Below are 17,350 nucleotides of genomic sequence, written 5' to 3'. Positions count from 1 at the left end.
AATCTATCCGTGCAACTTACATTCTCTTCTTTGTTTTTATTTTCTCGTCATCGTCAAATGGGGTTGTACGGGCGCCAGGATGACTGCCGCCCACCCCCTTCACAAACTATCTTTTGGTAATCTTCCAAGCTAACTTCCGGCTGGTTGGCCAAAGTTCAACGTGTTAAGTTACGTTCATATCGACACGTATCTCTGCCTTGCGAAATAAAAATATTTAGAAAGAAAGCTTCAGATTTGGCGGATCAAACGATATAGAAATATCTTAAATACATATTGCCGAATTGCCGATAAATGTCTACGCGATCTGTAGCGATTAAGCTATAGAATTCGTAAACAATCGATAAACGACGATAATCGAGGAAGCGAGTGCCCAAGTATCAATGGAACGTGATATAAAAATTTTATTCGGCGCTTTAATTCGTAAGAATTAACGAGTCGTTCGGACGTTTGATGCGCTTATTCGAATGTTTAATATTGAAGGCAAATAATAAATTATCCCCAATCTTATCTTAACCTTTATCGCGATGCAGTTCGATTTAAAGAAACGTCGTAAAATTGCGAGCTTGTGTAAAGAGATGGTCAGAGTTGAATGACGAGATTTCTGCGACTCTACAAAGAAAACTCGAACAATGTCGAAACGACGTGTAATAAATTTCCGCGTGTTTAAATCGGAAAGTGGGGGTGAGTTCGTCGACGTCGGTAATGTTGAGTTTGACCGTTTAATCGTGCCAATTAATTCGAGAGCAATCCAATTAGAAAGCTGAGAATTAATAAAGTTCACAGAGCGCGCTGACCGCGCGTCCAATTTCTATTCCATTCTACCCTTTCTTTCGCGTTTTCCTTCGATTTTGATCTTCGCCATCTCTCGACTTTCGCGCATTGCCTTTAGTAACATTAACCGAAAAGCGTTAGCTTGAATCTTTCGTTGAGATAAATTCTCAACATATAAAATAAAAAACATATATCGTCGGATTCACAAAAGTCTAAACGAACGGCGTGAGAAAAGCATTCGAGAAATTCGGGACGAATTTCACTAGCGAGTCGAAGAAGCGAAACGGCGCGGAGTTCCGCGAAACACGAACGGTTGTCTGGTTCGGGTTAGGTGCACGATTTACATGGGAAAAGGGAGCAAGGAGAATCCTGAGAAGATCGCCGGAGAGAGAGAGAGAGGGAGAGAGAGAGAGAGAGAGAGAGTAGTCGGTCCGGCAATTCTCGAGCTGAATACGATGAAACGCGTACGAAAAAAAGGTCAAAAAGCGAAGCAGAAAAGCCGGAAAGGATCTTGCGATCGTATTCGAGCGGGGAGGATCTCGCGGGTGCTTGTGTCTTCCGGTTCGCGTAGTGCACTCAAAATCTAGGTTACAACGTCGAGTGGCTTGTTTTTCTTCCTTTCTTTAGTTTTCTACGGAATCAATTTCGTCGAGAGCCCGACGCGTGTTACTTCTATTCCGACTTCTTCACGATGACACGATAATCCCGCTATTATGATCTTACAGTTTCTACCGACCGTGCAAAGGTAGGATTACGTATCTTTTTAACGAATTTAGCGATAAAGTACTGCAAAGTATTTAAAAAGTATTCTCCGCTAAAACCTTTCCAACTATGCAGAATGAAAAAGATTTCTAAATAACCTCTCGCACCGCTTTCGTCGATCAAATGAAATAAATTTCACGGAGAACGTTGGAAAGATTGAAATTTAGAGCCATTAGAATCAGTTCACAGTGTATGGAAACAGAAGCGAGAATAAGTAAATTTCCGCATTGAGCCTGTTGGACTTTGATACACAAACCAGGCAGATTTCAACTCACGTTCGATCTGGTTTTTACCGATATCCCGTGGTCAACGAGATTGGCACGGTGCCAGGGATAGCTTTAAAACAGTGGAAATATTTTCAATGTGGATTTCCTTGTTTTTACAAGGCAAAACAGCCAAATATGCCTTCTGCACACTTTCGTATTTGTACCAATGACTCACTTTGTCGTAGAATGTATACGTTTGCGTGTCTATCTTCGTTTTTCATCGCGAACATCCAACGCAAGTAACTGTCTACAATTACTTGTTCGAGGGAATAAACCGAACGACTGAGAATAAAAACTAGACTCGCTTGTTCTAAGAAATCGTTCTCGCTATGGCGCTTTAGAAACTGAAGGCATTTTTAGCCTTCACAACGACACGGTTTCCGATAATAGGAAAATGATACGCGTATGAACATTGAAATACTTTATACGATTAATTATAACGTGTTAAATACAGATGAAAATAAACACAAGTCTATATTACAGAGAACTAAACGAACGATTACATGATCTCATGATTATTTTACCACGGTAATGAAATTTTAATCAAGATTCATGAATATTTTCAACAATATCGAGTATCCGCTCCTATAATTTATGTATATATGGAAACAGGGTGAGGAAATCTATCACTATGCAAAGTTCCTTCTTCCTCCTGTATACAAAATTTATTCGTGTACTCCCTTTGTTAATACAATATGTATCATATCAGTGCGTGTTATATTAACTTTCTTGTTTTCTTCTTTTCTTTAATTTAATGCAATTCAATGTACAGGATGAGCTACTCACACCGTCTGTTAATTATAATAGTAATATTTGACGGTCTGAAAGCCTCATAGCGAAAGAGTTAATACGAGTAGAAGCTTGAGCGTCTCATTGGTAATTCCGAGGACTGAAAGTCGTAAGGCGAACGCGATCGAAGTCGGAAGAGGGCGATATGTCGTGGATGCTATGGCCATTAAGACGTATCGAGAGTACGGCTGGTGACTATAAACGGTAAGTTGCGCCGTCGACTTGCGGATCGCGTCCACTTTCTCTATCGCCTTTGACTAGGAAGTCGTAAATCCCCTTTACTATTTACATCAACGTATATCTACTTCGAAACGAAGCAACCGCATAATGTTTTACGCAACTCGACGTGTGTATAGCACGGGTTACAGCTCGCTCGCTAACCCGTTCCGATCCGAAGAATTTCGCAATTTAATATGTAACAGCGAGTCTAAGTCGTAGAACTTATCGGCAATCTTATTGGAAAATGCTGCTAGTGTTCGTACGGATTATATCGTTTTACTGAAATTATATTTCATTCGTACAATGCATACTTCGAGTCTGTTTTTGCGTGAATAGCCACGCGGCTGAATATTCATCGCAATTTTGGGAATAGTTTATTCGAAAGTGTAATGATATTAATTTCTATATAAATAAAAAATCTTGCGAATCATGCGCTTGTCTGTAAGTAATGAAATAGATTACAATAACATATCGTTTAAATTGTGTTCTTGTGAATAAGAACGTATCACAAAGTACACTGTTTTTCCGATTATACCGATCAAACGAGTCAACGAACGAAACGAACACGTGGGCAAACCAGAATGGGCACGGTTTCTCGTTGGCCATGGCTGGTGTATCGCTTGTACGTCTTCCATATAGTTCTTCTCTTTCACCGAGTCAACCAGCTGAAAAACGATTAAGTTACACATCTTAATGGATTTCCCAAGCGTGCCACGTTTCCTTTGATTCTGTCTGTAAATCGTATTAGCTTCCATCGATATTTCCTTTCCAACTTTCATAGCTGTCCATGTCACGAGTATGTGCATCGAAAGGTTAAATCTTTAATTTACGATTGTGTTACAATTACAATACGTTTCATTTTTTCCATTTATAACATCGAATATATAGTTTCTTCTATCCACGTTAGTTTAACGATATCGAACGAAGCAGCAATTCCCAAACGTTCTAACAATATCTTAACAATTTTTTAGATTTACCTCGTTTTAAAAATATTTTCTGTGTGACAACAAATACCACGAGTCAGCTTATCTTTTACAGTTACGTCACCGCTTTTTTCTATTCGAGCCCGAGGAAAGAAACCGATTATCCTAACGAAGCAGACTCAAGCAGTAACAAGGAGAGACGTATACTTTCTTGGCAAGGAAAAATTAGGATCTTTAACCCGCAGCTTCGGTCCAGTCGAAGCGTGTTAAAGATGAACGGCTAACGTGAATGATCCTTACGGAATGTCGGGTAAACGTTAGGGAACGGAACAACGTTCTGGCTGACTTTTGTCGGAAGTATTATCGGGTCGAGCTAGCCAATAATTGACATGGCATTTATGTCGAGGCTAAGAACATTATCGGCGATTTTGCCGTATCGGACGTCTTCGTCGACTTTTATGGATGACAATGTAACTACGTCATAACCCAATTTGCTCTCCGTCAATTCTTTACAGCCTCCATTTATCCACCGGCGATGTAGATAATTGTACGAAGCACGTTGATTTTCACGATATAGACAGAGGTACGAGCGTTTTTGGCGGGCGAAGAAAGCGTATCTACGATTAAGATTTTCAGTAAAGGGGTACACGTTAAGTGGAGTTGTTGGAATACTAATGAGAAGTAGATACTTAATTAGGAATTTCAGAAAACGACGAGGCAATTGGAAGATGGAACGAAATCAGTGTCCATGCGTTACTCGACATTAATTAACATCTGAATTATCATAGTTTGCGTCGAATGGATGTGGTGCACATCCGCGATTACTTACCGAGATAGGAGAACATTCGTTCAGCACGCGACGTTATTACCTAACTAATTATTATCGTGCCTTATTTCTACTCGCGTGAAATGCAGTTTCGTCGTTACATCGCTAAATCACGATTCTCTTCGCTTCGTTCATAACGAGGTTACTATAAAAACCTATAACTACGTTTAGCCGTGTCAACGTCTAAGGGTAACTAAAAACCTTTCGTCGTTTCAGTCGATTCTGCATATCGGTACATGCCCCCGACTGATATAAAAATTCGAGGTTCGAAACAGAGCTACGAAACGTCATTGAATTAATCACGTACGACTGATAACATTGCAATCTCGCGATATAGTAACAAATCGTAAAGGCAAAGCGATATGAAATAGCTTGGAAGAAGAAGCGTCAGATAACATGGTTGCTACGCGAAAGTCCGAGTACGATATGCACGGCTAACGTTAATCTTTCACAGAGAAAGCAAGAACTTGTTCTGGAGGAATTCAGCCGAATCCCATTGCCATTGTATTTGGCGAGCAAACTTAGATAGGGCAATGTCCCGTAAAAAGGAACCTCGAGACCGGATTTCGACTGAAACTAGAATAATTATCTCCTCGAAGCATAGTTTATTCGCATTTCTACGCGGACTAGCCATATTCCAGAAAACGAGCGGGCTAAGTAAACGCTTATTAAATTCTCGAGCACGTATAATGCCTAATTAAATGCCAGAAGATAATCTATCGCGCGGATAAGACCGAAAAGAAGAAAGATGTTCGAACAGGCGTAAACGCTCGAGCGTGGCTTAGCTTAATTCGACGCATCGCATATAGGTAGCGTAGCGTACACGAGGCTTTAATCTCTTGACCCCGACATCCAACCAGCGTTGGTATGCTTTCACGTGCCACTTAATTTCATACACGCCGAGACTTTGAATTGTGTCAATGAGTCCTTACTTTTTCTTTTTATCAAAAAAAGAAAAAAGAAAGAAAAAAGAGAAGGTGAGAGAGTGGTGCGTTTCTCTTGTTTTTATAAAACGAGCAGTCTTTAGATCTGAATTTTATCTATACAACCATCGAGAAAAATAGTCAAAACTTACGTACTTTTCTTCGAGATGATTTAATGTTATTTCATACGGACGAACGATATTTCTAGTTCGGCATCGATGATTTTACAAGATTTAAAACTGTACTCTGCATTGCGTACTCGCGATGTATCTTGGCTTCTTGAAAGCCAAGTTTTCTTTCGGAAAAACGAGCAAAGTTTGTTCCAAGATTGGTGGAACGCCCGCTCGTCCGAGCATCCCGGTATAATTTATCGAAAGTGTCCGTTCATAGGGAATACGCGAAAGAAAACGTCACGGGGGATTGTGGACGGTCCGATCTCAGCCAAATTAGACCTTGCAATTTGAACCTTGGCCAAATATTTAATCCCTTAGTACGATGATACCGGAAAATCCTTGGATCGATCTTCGAAAGAGCCATACTTAAAATTTACCTTTCACTTATAATGGCCCAATAAAAAGTACTAGCATTTACCCTCGATCTAATCTAATGAAGCGAATCCCTACCATTCGCATAAAAATTCTATCAAATAATACGAAATTTAATATAGTTGCATGCGATTGATTAATATGCAGCTGTTACAATAAACAGTAAATACAATTGCACGCAAATACGTTTCGTAGCCACTGTACGATAAACCAGATGGAAATAAGAATGAAAATAATCTTCGTTGTTTCGACGAACGATCCTGTTCCATCGTCAGGTTGGATCAATCGCGGTGCAAGAAAACAAGATGTGTAATTACTTTGCTTCTGATGATGAAACCGCAGACGAACACGCAGGAATTCCACAGAAATGTTTTTTTTTCTTCGTCGACGTCGGGGAATGTGCACGGTAGCACAGAAATCCCCGATGAAAATCTTTTAATGTACCTTGTGTAGTCACGAACCGCTCGGTGGAGCAATACACGCCAGACTTTTTCATTCTTCGCCAACAAAGAGATCGTGTTGCATGCGCCGTGTGCCATTTGCTGTCTTCAAGGGGATGCACGGCTGCGACTGAGGACGAGGTAGGGGATGGAAGATCGAAAATAGTGGAAACACGAGTCTGTGAAAAACCCGGACTGTTTTGCTCCGAGATAAAGACGTCAGCTAAAGATAAATCGAGTCTGCCGCAACTTGCAGTGGCGTATCGTCGCCAATCCAATTTTTCGATTATCGATTTCTTCCAATTTCCTCGTCAAATTCATCGACTTTATGCGAAGTCATAAATCCATACAAGAACCGTTATATTACTCAGGATGTTCTAAGATTACATAATAATCTATAATCGTAACTTTGTATTCCTTTGCACCTCTAACAAATAACCCACACGAGAGGCTGATGTAATTACAATTAACGGGACAAAAATTTTAATCAATTAAATTAAAGGAGAAAACGTTTACGATTTCTGATCTCTGTTTCACTTCTTTTATGTCCATAGAAACTTGGCGATATGCCGACCTAGCGTTGACCTGTATCACTGGAAAGTAGTAACGCCATCTGCTCCGCACGCTAAGTATTCTTTCGTCCATGGATCATTTATAGCTTCCGGTTGCGTTTCAATTTTGTTACCGCGTAAAAAGAATCGGGCAAACTTTTTGCTGGTCAGAGATATACCGTTCATGTTCTACGAAAAAATTTCTGAAGAATAAAGAATGGGATTTTCGCAGCGAAAGGACTTTTTCGTTGAGCGAGTTACGCCACTGATTGCGTCACGAGACCATTTCATCCCTTTCATCTTGTCTCCTCACTCGTTGACGTCGTTGTGTCTCCGCGAGTCTCCTCGACCTCCTCGACGGCTGTTTTTTAGGTTCACCGACGGGAACCGAGCAAGACAGATTCTCGACATTTCCGCGACATAATTTTCCTTGCATGTACCTTGCATCCCCATTATCTTTTCCTCTACAGAGGCGCCGTTCTCTATCCTTTTCCCCCTTTATGATTTTAATTCAGATTTTCGCTCCTTTTCACATGTTAGTCGATCGTGTTGTCGCCACTATTACGTTACTTTTTTTCTTTACATTTTATAGAAACATTTTCTATCATAAAAATTTGTTATATCTTCGCCATTTTCATACAAGTTGGCAGAAAGACTTGCTTCCCTTTGTTTCTAGAATTTCAAAATTTATATACATAATAAAACAACTCGAAATGACGGCTTTCTGTTTGGGAAAATTTTTTCGTTTATTACCTGTACAAAGCCAAACTCGCTCAGGTAAAAAGAGCGACAGATTTGTTCGATTTACGCGATAACCGGATTCCCAAAGAGTATTTCTTTCCTCCTTTTTTTTTTTAACATTTACACTCGCAATCTATTTTATCGCAGATTTGCAAAGTATAATTGCGAGACTCTCAGCACCAGCGAGCAAGGCGAGAAAGGCGAAATGAGAAGGTTGGAGCTGTTTTCAGCTAACTGCGAACGCGTCATACTTTTATCACCGGAATGAAATTATGTTGTTTTTTCCTGTTACCGCGCGTTCCTTGTAATCCAGGCGATTTCTCAACCTGGGTATATATTTTCGTTGTGAAACAAAAGAGGAAACATGGAAAGTTGATACGCCGCGACACGAGTAACTTACTTCCGAATTATTTCGGTAACGAATACTGAACAAACACGGACTACATGATTACACAGGAAGAACACGATTACACACGAAGAACAACAGGGGGATCAGTAGTTTCATCAACCGACTCTCCGAGGAAACCTCGAAACCTCCAAGATCTCGAGCTCGGAGTTAGCTTAATCTAAAAATTGGTACATGGAGCATGATATTTGACCAGAGGTGCGATTAATGTTTTGTACTGCTACCTTTTTCTCATTTAGCCACGATCTTAATTATTCTCTGTATCTATTTCGTAAACCGTCTTGAGCCGAAAAATGAGAAACAGAGCTCGAAAAGTAACATCAGAGAAAAGACAGAGAGAAAGAGAGAGAAAGAGAGGAAGCAAATAAGCGCGTGTACCAACAACCAGCCGATGACCTACTATTGATGGTTTGTAGACCTCTTTCTAGTTACGTACTGGTACAATGGAAACTATTGCAACTCAAGACGAGCCTGGAAGGAGAAAAAAGACAAAATGAGAGAGAAAGAGAGAGAGAAAGAAACGGAGACGAGGAAAGAGACAGGGCAGCCAAGAGAAGAAAGAAAAGGAGAGACAGCACGGTTCTTTCTTCCACGACGAAAAAACTGTGTCGCCTATTGTCGACCGGTACCCATCGTGGAACAATCGCGATAATGAGAAAGCTACGCAGCCGAAGAGTTTCGTTCTTTTCTCTCTTTTTCTCCGGCTGTGTAACACAGACTTTCTGCACGTTTTTCGTTTCGGCCTTCGTATCTCCAGCCTCCTAGCTGCCCCCACGGAATCGCCGGCCTTCCCTTTGTCTTTCTGGCCCTATGATTTTCATCGTCGTTGCCACTGGCACGCCAGTCTAGCGATTACTTTAAATAAAAATCGAAAGGAACCGCAACTTTCTCCATCGATCGACGTTCCCATTCTCCTCGACGCGACGTTCAAAACGAAGAAACCAACTGCGCATAGAGACGTTTAAGAGCATAATGGAGGACGAGAATAGCGTATACAGAATATTTCGAGATGCAGTGAACTATGTGCGAAGACTGGGCGAAGAATAGACGCTCGGTGCAACTATTTAGCACCTATCTCCAGTATGAATAAATACATGCATTTTAAGAGTCAATAACGCACAGCGCGATTACACGTACGATTACGTGTATAGCATCCGTTGAACTTTAAACTTGATCTTCTCAAAAACCAAGCGTCGAAAATCTGACGTTTTGATAATGGGATGATGTGCAAGGTGCATCGTACAAATGGAGAATCGATCAACGTTACGATAAATATCTCGCAAGTAAAATGAAGAGCAACGCGTGAAACGATGATTCAGTTTCTTACGATTTGAATAGAAAATGGAAGATTGACGGGTGACCGCGTGCGCCAGACCGAGTCATTGAAAGAAAAGTGCGATTCTAAAAATATTGAAAGCGATGTTCGCGTTAAGGATTACATAAACTGTAAAACAAAAATGGTCGAGTACGCCGAGCGCCGTTCAACGGAAGCCAGACGAAAGTCTAAGTTCCAAGTTTAGCCAGCTGACGCGGTTTAGCAAGGAGACACAGGTCCGATTCGCTTCGTATGCCCGTTTCTATAATACTAAACATAGCGTGGAGAGCGATGCTCGTTTTAGGAAAAACACGGCTCTCCAATCCCACGTCGATTTTCAATTAACACGTTCACCGATTGGACGATTATAACTTCCGTACTATTTCTGTACACAGAAATACATTTTACTTCTTTAAAGTTCTTTAATTAGATCGCTACACATTCGATTTTCATCTACAGCTGCGAACGTATACGCAAAATCATATTTCTGTGAATTCGACCAAAGAAATACAACCTAGGCAGAGATTTTAATCGCATCTATCGAATATTACGGCGATCCATATTTTATACAGCTTTGTGTGAGTTTTCTGTACACTTTTGCACCTTTTAATTCAGTTTAAATATATAACATTCATTCATACATTCGTAAACATTCACTGCATACATTCGCTGTCCACCATACCTGTCTTTGCATCGTTAAATTTTACATAACGTTTGTTTCATACGAGTTATCGTAAAACATTTTTTCTACGGTGCCGTGATTTTTCATCACTTCGCATTTCCAACATTCGATTCTGCATCCTAAAGAGATTCACGTGGTACACGTGAAACGTGTTAACTCGACCAGTGAACAGAATCAACGAAATCGATACTCGTAGCCTCGTTAATTCTGTGGTTAAAAAAACAGTAACGAAGATCATCCCCGGTGCACCCAAGTTATCGCCAGTTTCTCAAACGTCAGAAACACTCGCCGTAAATTCAGCCGTGCTCGCAACTATACGATCTTTCCCCTGTCGAAGCCTATCTTATCCGGACAAGGAGAAACGCGACGCGAAGAAAAAATGTGACGTTCAACAACGATTTCGTCTAATGGAAAATTCGTCGATCGTGATCGTATTGTTTGGAAACGTCAGCTTATACAACTCGCAGGAATTCCTTCTCATTTTCCCGGAGCTGTAACGAGCGAGGTTCGCACGCATAGCGGCGAATCTATCAGCGTTTATGGCAGTACTCGATCATTAATCAACGCGGATCCTAGCAAGGGTATCCCGCCAAGAACAGTGCAACCATTAAGTTTCATGTTCAGCCACCTTCGCCCCAGAACAATAAAACTGTCGGATTGGAGGAGCGAGCGCGTTCACGCTTGATTGAATCATTGCGAGCCCGTCTGCTTGTTCGAGATGACGCTGGAAATAAACGGCGAAACGGCCGAGTAAATCCCGCGCGTTCCACGCACGTTCATACTCTGCTTCAATAATCTCGTCGAAATTAATAACGATTTCTACGCGAAGGACATTTCTGGCTCGGATACCTTGACACGGTTAAAATGATTTCTCGACTGGGAAATAATAATTTTCTAGACAATGTCCAAGCAAGAAGATGCTTTGAAGTTGCGGTCAAAGTCGCCAAACGCTACGGATTTAGCCGGCATCTGGTTTAGTCTATTCTCTGGTTCGATGAACCCCCGATCAGGTTTGAAATAGACGATTTCGTAAATCGAGGAACCTAGTTGTTTCCCTTCGCCCAGTCGTTGATACCGACGAAAAAGGTTGTTCCGCGAATCTTTCGACAACGCAAAAGAAAAAACGTGGTCTCGATGAAGGAAGGATCGATTTAAACGTTGCACGAAATAGAAAGATTTTTGTGTTGACGTGCGAGAGTAAAGAGTTCACGGTGAAATGTGCCGCAATTGCAGGCAAAAGAATTTGTGCAGTACGAAAGCGCGTTGAACACAGGAAAGATAATTAAAAATTGCGCTATAAACGAAACTTACGCGAAGAAAGCTGGTTATCGTCGTACCAATTATACGTATTAACAAACGTATTTATCTTTTAGCGAATAACAACTTATACGATCTAGAATGCTGCGTATGCGAAACACGAAGCGCGAAAGGATGGAGATACCACAAAATCTTCGACACTGTGTCTTCCATCAAGGAAACGGCCAACAGAGCCACGAGAAGACACGCTTGCAATGGAAGTTTCGCAAAGTTGAAGGATGACGATGTTGCGCCAAGAGTAGATGGCAAGATTGCGCGGAAAACACCCCGTGGCACGAGGGTGCCGCAAACACCGGCATACTGCGCATAGCGTGGAATATTAAACGATCAAAATGAAATTCTAAATAGGGAACCACTGTTCCTCACTGACGTCCACCGACGATCGCTCCACTGACTATGAAATTCTTTTTCCTTCGCTCTAAAATAACCCACCACTATTTGATCATTTAATTAAACTTGCTATTATGCAATTTGTATTATTATTCTCTTAATCTGCATTGGCCGACCCAGATTTACAATATTTAATTAGAAAATAGTGAGATAACCTACAGATCATGAAAATAGTATCAACGTGATCCGATATTTACGTAATAGAGCAAAGGTAGACGCGCGAAGAAGCCATCCATATGCTCGTGAAACGCGAATTCTCTGGTAAATTGCTTGAACGGTTTCGTATGGGCGCGGCTTAAATCAAGCGGGCGTAAATTTTAACAGCGTCATAACGCAACCAGTAAAATGGTATATTTACGCTTTCCAAACTTCTTCTGAAAGTGTTTAGGGCGCTTTATCTCTGAGACGCGTCTAGTACTTGCCACGTATAAACCTGCTGCGCCATTCTTTCGAGCAATACGTTTCAAGAAAAAGTTGTCGAAAAATATACGATTCTCGAACGGATTCGTAATCCAATAAATTAGACAGCTTTAGATTAGTTTACGTGAGAACAAGTCGTTAAGACAGCGAGACGTCAACGATTCGAGTTCAAGGTTTATCACGCGGAACACATCGTTATCTCGGGTTATGTCACTGGGTATAACAACACAGGCAGGTGACATTGTGTTCTTCGAAAATTATATTTATTCTTCCCCGTGTTATATATTTTAAAAATTCGATTTTTTTCCATAATTTACCCGCATTTTTTAATCCTTTCATTTGCGTACGTGAAACTCGTACACCGTACGCGCTAAACTATAAACTCTCGAGATTTGTAATATCTCTCGAAAGCCACAACGATGAACTCCATTTACACGAATTTTTCAATTTCACTGCTCGGAAACATGTACGAAGAAGTTACGTTCGGTTGTCTAACCGGTCTAACGATAAAACAGGCTCGATAGGTGTCTTCTGACATTACCTAGGGGACTCGCTCCTGACGTAACGATAGGATGAATGGGTGGGACGGAAGAGTTCGACTCGATCAACTTTTGGCAATACGATACTGGTGACCCAATTCGCTCGGATAAAACTGCTCTCGGATAGCGTGTTCGACGTTTCGACGGCCTTTACACGCTTTCGGATCCCGACGAAAGCCGCTCAATCGATAATTGCAAATTAACCGGCCGGATCGCCGATAGAAAGCCAGGAAAACAAAACCGCCAACTTTTCGTACGGAGCGTAGATAAAATTTTCCCTATTGTTCGGTAACCTGTTTCGCATTGCTCTCCGTCTATACTTCTCGCTCTCTGTCGACGTTTTATTTCACGTGAACGAAAGCTAGACAGAACGGAGAATGAAAAACGGCCGACTAAACGATTTGCAAAAGTAACGAGAAATCGAAGGCCAACGGAACGTTACGCGAGATTTCATAGTGCAACGTTCAATGCACGCGACCGAGAAACATTGTTAAACGACTACGACGCTTCTTGCGGACCACATACGTAAGAAATTTCAATCGGGTATCTGGCTTTAAACCGATTGTTCGTTTTCGTAAAGAACGTAATAGATATTATCGATCAAGTTACTTGCACGGGATGCAACAAAGTTTTTATCGAGTTAACTTTGTGTGTTTGCGAGGGAAGCGCAGGGAAGGGGGCAGTTTGACACGCGTAACGTGGTCTTTTTGATGGATGCAACAGTTTTGAGGTACGCTTTTATCAGATTATTAGATTTAGGTGAAACGGCTGAAACCTTTCGTAGCTTCCTTGAAAACGGCGATAATCGAATTATGATTTGATAGAGCCGATATATTTTGGCTGTTGTAAGACAAAGTTACGATCATTAAGACCAATATCTTTCAATATCTCGATATATTAATCATCCTTGATCAGATTTCGATTCATCTTTCTGTTTCTATTTCTCGATCTAAAATTTCTGCGCTAGCCCTTTCAACTCAATGACTACCGATCTATACCGAGCAATACCGATCTTCTAGTGGAATCAACAAATTGTATCTGTCAATTTGGTACAGCATTAAAATCAAATACACGTTAACGCGGCTTCAGGTTTTGTTACTTTAGTGAGCACTCGACGTTAACAGCAGATTGTATATTTTCTTAATATGGTTTTTATTCTGTTAGAGTCGAGATTTAAAATTGTGTAGATACTCCAATTCGATGTGAAATCACGATTCGCTCAGATATGCACATAATTTCCCTTTTAATAATAAGACGATCGACAAAACACTGATTACGTCTCGTCTCTCGAGCTTCAAGCTTTACATCGGCATCCAATAAACATTATTCAATAGCACTTTTAGTCACTTTAGTATAGCCTGAAATCTTCACGCGTTTGTGAAATCGATCGTTTCATATGCAACAACCTAATAACTCGCGACGTCGAAAATTCGTGATCGATCGGCAGCGAATCCACTCGATCAGAGACGCCTTTTAACATAAAGTTCACGATCTTCGCAAAACGGCTGATAAAAACGAAAAAAAAAAAACAGGCTTTCCAAGCGGGTATATCAAAGCAAAAACGACTGGTATCGGTTTTTCTCCGACGGAGAAAAGTTTTGCTGGAGCGATTCGCGGCGGATTATCGATTACCCGGACTATTCGCCACTTCCGACATCGAGCGACTAATTCACGCGGATTTAGGTCGCTTGATGCGTGCGTGTACGAATTGATTCACGGCTTCTGATCACGGGGGCAACGGATCGCCGTCATTCGTCGCGACTTTGCCAGAATATTTCGCGTGTTCAGCCTTCGCCTGCCGCCGGAATTATTGATTCTGGCACCAAACCGTATCCCGATGGTCTTCAATTTCCTTTTCCGGGTGAAGGACGAAACCGCTCGGAGATCTATCGGTAGCTCAAAGCACAACATCTACGCCGATCTTTCTTACTTTTCTACCTTTATATATAAAAGCTTGGTAATTCACGTTTCTCTCACAAATAGATATAAATCATGCACATCTTCCGTCTTCTATTCCAGATTTACGATAGGCAGAAATTATGGTCAAAACGTGTAGGATACCGTACGATTTATCGATGAAGCAACCAGAGACGTTAACGCGTATTCTACTCGCACGTCTCGAAACGAGTTACGTATGCTTTGACTCAAACACATCTCAAACAACGAAATGTCATATGCCTGGACGTAGGAAACCTCCGTATCTCGTGAAACCTCTAAATAATCCTCCGAACATATGAAATGTCATTTCGCCCTTTACACCTCTCGGATAGTCACCTCATATCGTTGCAGCAAGTTCAACAAGTCACTGATTAGTCGACTTCCTCGATCACCTCCTGCTCGATCACTCACATAAGTAAATTAAATCGGTCGTTCGAAGGGTTAAAGGAACGTACGGATCTCCCGTTCGGGAGATCGAAGCTTGCAATCGAGGAAACCGCGTTGTATTCAGAATGATTGGAGTCACGCGGCGAGCAGCGGTCTCTCGACGAAGACGCACGAACGAACACGCGCGCGAGCGTACGCTTTGCGACTGAGTTTGATATCCTCCTCGAGGGATAGTCCGCGGAGGAGAGCTCTACCCCCACTCGGCTGGTTAGGAACGGCATCGACGACCGGACGAAGGGTGCACGGGCGAAGGAGGGTGCACCACTCGCTCGGTGTCTATAAAGCGACATAACAGGAGTGCGCGTGCGTCCGGCGATCGTGTGCATGCTTTGCCCGCAAAGTGGCAACCGGTGGCACCGGTGCCACCGGCCACCTCGACGTCTATTTACGCAGACGATGCACCGTGTCACGCTGATCGGGCCGGCCGTCGGGCCGCGCGAACCACTTGCACATACCACGTTGCGTCCTCAAGGACGATATAACCGAGCAACCCTTTCGCTAGCGACGAAAGCTCTTCCCTCTTTTATTTTTCATCCATTGATTCACACCTGTCCTGCGACAGTTTCGTTTCGGGTCAAGCTCGTTCTGAGTAATTTGTTTCTCGCGTGCTGTCGTTCGGCCATGGTAGCGGCACAATGAATTTCTAAACGGTGCAACTAACGTCGTCGATCTTCTGTTGGATTTAATTGCTTGTCAACGTTGGAGTTTAGTAAATTGCGCGTCGGAATTTGGGTTATGTTTGTAAGAAGACTCGATAACTTTGAATATTAGTAAGGTAATGGGAAAAATACTTAAATAAATATGTATATCACGCGCTAATAGTTAACACGTATGGCGATAGCGTCACGTCGAGAGTTATCATGGTTTTAACCAACAATTCTGTTATGCAACGTTACGAGCAAAGTAATAAGTAGAAAATACGTAACTCATAATACTAAATCATAGAGTATGGAATACCTAGTGACTGTACGTGGAAGTGAATATAATACGACAAAAATGGTATACCGTCGTTGAATAGGATGGCGGGAGAATCAATTCCTCTTTCGTAGAATCAATCGGATATATAAACTTTCTTTGAAAATTTCAGATATTTTCTATCGACTGTCGCTTCAGCGAGGTGCATATTTCGAATTTAACGCGTGCGAGCAAAGTTTGTTTGGCGCATTAGTCGCTTTTGCAGTGTATTGTTCGAAAGATATTATTCAACTCTGTGCTGATTACGAGACGACCGGTGTATTTACGCGAACGCGGCCTAAGTAGGATTTAGATTAAACTTTGGATCGTGTACTTGTAACGAGCAAACGCGATAACAATGTAGTTGCCGCTAAACAAAATTCAATGTGACTTTAATCAATGCACGCGTATTTGCAGCGAGTTTATGCACATCCTCTACGTAACGATGCAAGAAGTTAGAACTTAAATTAACTATTTTAATTCGACAAGCACGTACATACATTTGCGACATTTTATTACTGAAAATACGCTGATGTATCGTAAAAGTGGCAGAAACATTGCTATTTACCCGAAGACTCAATGGAGCTGCTGACGCAGCAAACGGCTTGGTTACCGAGAATCGATCGTATAAAGCGCATCGCGCTACAATTAAAGCCACGTTGTATATCCACACCGTAACGTGAAGTATACTTTAAGTATCTTATAAACCGTCTTTCAATAGAAATTTTTAGCCCAACTTCGCGCTGTTGCGAAACAGGATCGTTAATTTACACGCAATTAAAATCCGACATTGAAAATAAACGAACGTAAAGTTACGGATAGCCACCGATTATGGATAACGATTAAAACACAGCATTAAAAATGAAAGAACGCGAGAAAGACGAAGCGTGGCGGCACAGAGTGGAGAAAAGCTTCTGCCCGAAGCTCGTAGAATATCGACACGTTCCGTGGTACAAAACCGCGACACGAGCCAACGAATTAATCGTCGCGGCAAACGGGCCATTCGATAAACAAGAAACACGATGTAGACCAGCACTCTAAGCTCCCGGGAGACGGGAAAATTTAAGGTAACGTTAGTTGGCAAATTTAAGGCGACCGCATCGGCGTCTCGCTAACCATCCTGGTGTCGGTGTGTATTTATGGGAAGGATGCACCGTCACGTTAATCGGACCATACCGCGAGTCGA

General features: G+C 41.7%; 2 protein-coding genes across 9 annotated transcripts in view; both read right to left on the bottom strand.

The window, feature by feature from the left end:
• LOC126873848 (cell death abnormality protein 1-like) overlaps window positions 1–4,417 on the bottom strand; it is a 112,921-nt gene extending 108,504 nt beyond the window's left edge. The window contains exon 1 of the mRNA XM_050635146.1: window positions 4,403–4,417. The gene's annotated coding sequence lies outside the window, so the exon portion shown is untranslated. The remainder of the gene's footprint in view (window positions 1–4,402) is intronic.
• The window catches only part of LOC126873846 (RNA-binding protein Musashi homolog 2), a 134,834-nt gene that overhangs the window by 83,499 nt on the left and 33,985 nt on the right, over window positions 1–17,350 (bottom strand). The window contains exon 1 of one of the 8 annotated variants that reach the window (XM_050635137.1): window positions 15,100–15,396. The exons of 3 other annotated variants lie outside the window; for them this stretch is intronic. The gene's annotated coding sequence lies outside the window, so the exon portion shown is untranslated. 4 more of the 8 variants (XM_050635126.1, XM_050635135.1, XM_050635134.1 and 1 more) reach the window with 4 other exon arrangements.

The sequence above is a fragment of the Bombus huntii genome, chromosome 15 (genome assembly GCF_024542735.1).
Source record: "Bombus huntii isolate Logan2020A chromosome 15, iyBomHunt1.1, whole genome shotgun sequence".
NCBI classification, from domain to species: Eukaryota; Metazoa; Arthropoda; class Insecta; order Hymenoptera; family Apidae; genus Bombus; species Bombus huntii.
This window is presented reverse-complemented; position numbering and strand designations above follow the sequence as displayed.